Below are 6,653 nucleotides of genomic sequence, written 5' to 3' on the forward strand. Positions count from 1 at the left end.
CACACACACACACACACACACACACACACACACGCCTCTCATCCTGTCACGCAGTGATTGTTAGCCCACATGCTTGGTGTGTGTCCACCCAGGAGTCAACCGCCAGCAGCGACGGGCTATAAAGCATGCGAGTGATTGCACGAGTCATATTTAGAAAGTGCCTGACTTTTACACACGCACAGTTACACATTTGTACATAGATGTGGACACACACAAACACACACACACATTTTACCCATGCACTTCAGTGTTTTTCAGGCATGACCAGATGTGTCCAAATTTCAAACATATCTCACAAAGCCTCATAATTGCTATGTCTATTTGATGTTTCTGTATTTTTTTGACCAACACACACAATCAAAAAGGTTTTATTGCTAAAACGGGCAACACAGGAGTATGTTGTTAGACTTACACAAATACAAGCTGGGACTATTTATTCATTTGCCATGAAAAGACTCATACTTTTCTTTACAGTTCAGTTTTGTGGATTAAATGTTCCAGGTCTCTGTCTATCATTATTTAAAGATTCATGAGATGGCAGTTATGATTACAAGGGGTAACTAAGTTTAGCACGAGGGGAGAATGAACACTGTGAAGGCTTTGAGTCTGATGCAGATTGACTGAAGCATTTGACATATGCAGTTCCTAGCTGAGAAGTGTGGCACACAGAGTGGAGAATATGTCCTCCATGTCTGTGGGGCCCTTCTCAATGGGGGCCAGGTTAGATTGTGCTAAGCTCAGCATATCCTAGTCAAAAACCTAGATTTCTTACCAGTGCACCTGGGTCCATTTAAATGCTGCAAAGTCGCCATGTTTTATGGAGATATGCTGGAGGCACGGTAAATGGTAAATGGACTGGTTCTTATATAAAAGCCCTCTTCTACTCTAACTGAGGACTCGAAGTTCTTTATGCATTTACAAAAGCACTTTTTTCTCTTTCTGTGTAAGTGCTTTCTATCTAACATTCACACACATTCATATTCGGGTGGATGTACTGGAGAGCGTTTGGGGTTCTTGGGTATGTTGCCCAAAGATATTTGGCATGCAGACTGGAGCAGACGGGGATCGAACCAACCTACCGATTGGTAGGTGAGCAGCTGCACTATCTGTGGAGCTACAGCCACCCCACATACAGGTTAATAAGCATATGTGTGTGTTTTATAAATACATGTCACTGTCAGTCGCTGCACACAATAAATAATAAAAAAGAAAACAACACCCCACCCCCCCCCACACACACCCACACAAAATATTCATATTAAATAAACCTGTGCATTTTTTGTTGATGAAACATGATTGAAACATGTTTAGATGAAGTAAGTTCAGCTCTTGGAATATTTTAATCCTTCACAATTTTGTAATTTTATTCCAACACTATTCAATAATTTTTACCCCAATACTACTTGGTCACTTTAATACTACATGTTGTCTTCATATTACATAATGTTCAACAAAGTGTAGAGTGTGGTTAACATAAAAAGTAAATGGATTTACAACTACCATCCTGTCTTTATCCAGGTTGCAGAGGGGCTGGGGCATGTCCCCAAAGAGATAGGTTAAGAGGCAGGGTACTCCCTGGACAGTTTACCAGTCTATCACATAGAGACAAACAACCATTTGCGCTCACATTCACGGGTAATTTAGAATCACCAATTGACCTAACTCTAATTGCATGAGTTCTTACTGTAGGAGGAAACCAGAATACCCAGAGAGAAACCACTCCAAATGTCAATAGAAAATTGTGCTTAGTCTGCATATGATAGAATACTGCATGATGACCTTTTGATGACTCAGACTGTTGTTCACTACAAGACTTGTTCTGTTCCCTCTTATCATACAAAGAAGGAGCAGTTTCTTCTTCTAGCGATAATAAGAGCTGAACAAGCACACTGTTCCAAAAAATAGTAATGTCAAAGTATCTTACTGTATATTTTACAGTTTTGTACTGTCTTTCTAGAATATCATGAAATTTACATAAGTAGACGGTGATTTTACATGTCAAAGGTAAAATAACATAACATCACTGTAAATATAGTAAAACACAATTTACTTGTTTTTAAATATATATTTTTGTACATATGCATATTTAGATTGTAAAAATACATTCAGAAATGTATCATCATTTCACAAATATTTGTCTCTTAAGTGAGAGAATGATCTGTTAAATTAAAATGTAATACTATGGAAAAATATATAAAATGATCGAAAATTAATGAGAATAATCAATAATAAATAAAATTAATGAGAATAATCAATAATTAAATTAAATTATTTGAATTATAATTGTGCTGAAAATGTCATGTCATCTAGGTCTGATTCAATAATTCAGAGGTAACAAGTGAAAATATAATTAATAGGAATAAAAACTAAAAAAAAAACATATAAAACATTGCACGGCCACGCTGTGCTAATTATATATTTTAAAAAATAAATGTAGAGGTAGGAATTGCAATTAATATAAATCTCAAAGTATTCACAACATTCCTGAACAGAAATAGGCCTCTGCACCTGGGGTGAGGGTGTGGCCATGAAAACAATGTGACATGCCATTGGATGTTGGGACACATAATAACATGACGCTAAGCATCGGCCAATGAATGTGAACTAACAACCACAAGGTCGCGGGTATGGCTGCACTGTAGGAAAACATCCTAATATAAAAGTATTTTACTGCATTTTACAGTTTTGTTCTGTTCTTCTAGAATATCATTAAAGTTACGTAAATAGACTGATTTCACATTTCAAATGTAAATTAACGTTAAATCACTGTAATGTAATAAAACATAATTTTCATGATTATTAAATGTATCTGTCTGTACATATGCATATTTAGATTGTTAAAATACATTCACAAATGTATCATGATTTCACAAATATCTGTCCGTTATTTGAAAGATTGAACTGTTGAATTCAAATGTAATGCTATGGAAAAGTATATAACATGATCCTATAAGCTTGTGTTACATCACATAAGTATTATTATTATTTTGCTGAAATTGCAGCTCGGTCTGTTCAGTCATTCAGGGACAGTGCAACATATTAATTTAGAAATTAGAGATGGACCGATCCGATATTACGTATCGGTATCGGTCCGATACTGACCTAAATTACTGGATCGGATATCGGAGAAAAATAAAAAATGTAATCCGATCCATTAAATATCACGAAAGCACCTCACAAAACTTGCAACACGCCGTAACTCACCTCAGAACGTTAGCACGTCTGGAGCAGTATGCATCACGTGATAGAGCAGCTGTGGCATGCGGGACCTGTCGGTGGTCTGGATAGCATGTGGAGCTTCGCTAGCAACCTGGCATTTCATCTCCGCTAGCATTTCATCTCCGACAAAGTTATCCCCGAGAGAAGTAAAGCAAGCGTGTAAGTCCATCTCTGAATGTTTGTAAAGCATTCCCACGCTAAGCTTAACGAGCGACTGCCTCTCGCTCTCCGGCTGGTACTTCAATCGTGAAACTGCTTAAATGATCAGCTGATCAGCTTTTCTGTCGCGAGTCCGTCTTTGTTTTTGGCCCACTTCGCACCAGAAAGAGCAAACCAGCGGCTGAACAACAGCAGCACGTTTAAGCTTGATAAGCTGTTGTTAGAATTTATTTAATATTACTTTCTACACCAGGATCTTTTTCTACGTAGCTGACGGCTGGTAACTGTGCAGGGGCGGATCTAGCAAAGTTTAGCCAGGGGGGCCGATTGTGCCCCCTTTTCACTGTTCATGCCCTAAGACATACTTTTCTTTCTTATTCTCATTTAAAATGTCGAGCTTTTAATAAATAATTATCTGACACCCAAAGTTTTAATTTGATGCAAAATGAATAGAAGTCAATTACTGTATATAGTGACTATTAAGTCTAATATATATACCCTAGTAAGCTATAGTACTTTTTACTTTGGGAAGGTACCATCTGTGCAGTCTGCAATTTTGTTGAAGAAAGATGTTGAATCTATTTAATATTTTTGAAAAATAATTGATTTCTGTGCATTTTTTTCACACTGCATCAAATTAAGGTTGATTACGTCGATTAAGCATCATGAGGTGGACGCGTGAGGGGTGGTTCCCTATTTTTTATTTATTTATTTTTGTTGTTGCTGGGAGTTGGAACCCTATTAGTTAGGTTGCTTAATATTTACGCTAAGTACTCTTTAAAATACCAGAATAGGGAGTGATGGTGTAGGTTTAAGTTTATTAGATTGATCAGTATTGCTGAACTATGAAATTTTTTTTTTGCATACAGGTATAACAGAATAGCTTTAGTGTAGTTGTTGTTTTAAACTTGAGTATGAACTTATACAAAATGCAGCAAGATATTTAAAAAACAGTTTTGTTGATTAAAAAACACTATATCGGATTCATATCGGTATCGGCAGATATCCAAATTTATGAATGTATCGGTATCGGACATAAAAAAGTGGTATCGTGCCATCTCTAATTTAAACCAACTGTTAACTGTATATTTCTGTACATTTACGTATTATGATTCATATTGTCCACATTCATGACCTTGTTTATAGGTAATTTCATTGTTTGATCACGTAAAAATGTTCCTAATTTAATGTCTAAAAGCACTTGGAAAAGGCAGAATCCCATGTACAAATTAGCGCAACAAACTCTATTTTCATTACTGAAAATAACCGTATTTTTATGAGAGAAGTTATTTTCTGTTATTTTACGGTGTATTTTGGCGCCCCAGCTGCCGGAATATTACTCGTTTTTTTAAGATGTTTTTTTCCTATTTATAGATAATTTCATTGTTTAATCACATTAACATGTTCCTAATTTAATGTTTAAAATCACTTGAAAAGGCAAGATCCCATGTAAAATTAGCGCAACAAACTGTATTGTCATTACTGGAAATAAACGTATTTTTATGAGGAAGTTATTTTCTGTTATTTTACGGTAGTATTTTGGCGCCCCAGCTGCCGGAATATTACCGTTTTTTTAAGATGATTTTTTAACAGTGCAGTTTCACTCCCTACCAGGAAGAGGAGCCGCTTCTTACAGAAACACACATACGCACATACTTATGCACCAATATTCCTCTGTTATGAACAAACGTACTTACTGTTGTATTACCCTTGTATATAAATAAAGACCAGAGTAGAAACAGAGTGCAAGTCCCTGAGCCCCCGCTCTCATGCGGGTGCTCTGTGACTGCCCTTGCTGCAAGTAAAACTGTGTGTTTCTACTCTCTGATTCTCAGCTGAAGAAGCTGTATACCGAAAAAAGTTGAGGCGGCTGCTTGACTTGACTGAGATGGATGCCTTCCGACTTCTGGTCTGGCGGGTCGTGTGATGGCTGTGTAGGGTAATTGCTCCCGACCTTTTTACTTCCCCCCCCCAATTTATCTAACTCGAAACTTAAAAAGCTTGGATGGATAGTGTGGAGTTTTTGTGTTTGGAATAAAAATGCCCAGAAAATTTAAGAAAAAAGGACGTAAGGTAACGTAGTGAAGTGGAAGAAGATGCTTTGTCGCAAGCTAGTAGTAATATGGAAGACGACCAGCAATCCGATGGTAATGCTAGTGCAAAAGACTACCCAGCTACGATGGATATGATATTAAAAGAATTCTGTGCTTTCAGAAAAGACACAAATGAGCAGTTTAATACCATAAGGGAGAATGTGGACGGCATTGGTAAAAGACTCGATGAAGCAGAGGGACGCATAGACGTTGTGGAGACTTGAATTCAGGTTTCGGAGGAGCTGCTAATGGAATTAGCAAATCTTCAGTTGCGATGCGAAACTAAGCTACTGGATTTAGAGGGACGGTCACGTTGCAAGAATCTCAGAATATATGGCGTGAAGGAAGGAGAAGAGGACAAATTCCCATCTGTTGTAAACTTTGTAGAGGTTTTATTTGAAAAGACAATGTGCCTCTCTCCTCCCACCGCGTTGGGAATCAAAAGAGCACACCGAGCCGGTGCTAAGAAACCCCTGGAAGGAGCCCCTCCACGCTCAATTGTGGTCAAACCCGCAAGCTACCGTATCAAAGAAGACATTATCAAGAAGGCCTGGCAGGCTAGGGGGTTTGACTTTCAGGATACTAGGATATATGTGGACAATGATTATGCCCCGGAGATACAACGAAGAAGGAAAGAATATGCGGCAGCGAAGAAGGTGCTTAAGGAGAATAACATTCGCTTCCAGACGCCTTTCCCGGCCAAGCTGAGAGTGTACTACAGAGATGGAACCATGATGTACAACACGGTGCATGAAGCGACTATCGACATGGTGAAGAGAGGATTATCAGTAGACGTTGTGAAAGACAGGGATACACTCATGGACCAAATAAAACAGCAGACTTGGCAAACAAGTACGAAGAAGACTTGGCAAACACGATCCAAAAGCAGGGTTTCAAGGAGCGTCTCCAGGTATTTAGGAACCAAGATGACCGTGGATAACCAGGCTGTTTGTGACGGAGCATCATATTAGAGGTAAACTCAAGAGTATAGAGACTTAAGATGAACTGAGACTACGAACTTTATTTTGATAAAGATGTTTTTGTTATATAATTAAGTAATTCCATAAAGAGGGCATATAAAAGTACATTAAAGTCGGGTCATTTATATGCATAGTAAGATGGACCCTACAGACCACTGGGCTTCCGGCCTGTGTGCCGAAGAGGGCGCTCTTCCACAAGTGG

This window comes from Haplochromis burtoni, unplaced genomic scaffold (genome assembly GCF_018398535.1).
Source record: "Haplochromis burtoni strain Fernald_Lab_line unplaced genomic scaffold, NCSU_Asbu1 Contig_185, whole genome shotgun sequence".
NCBI classification, from domain to species: domain Eukaryota; kingdom Metazoa; phylum Chordata; class Actinopteri; order Cichliformes; family Cichlidae; genus Haplochromis; species Haplochromis burtoni.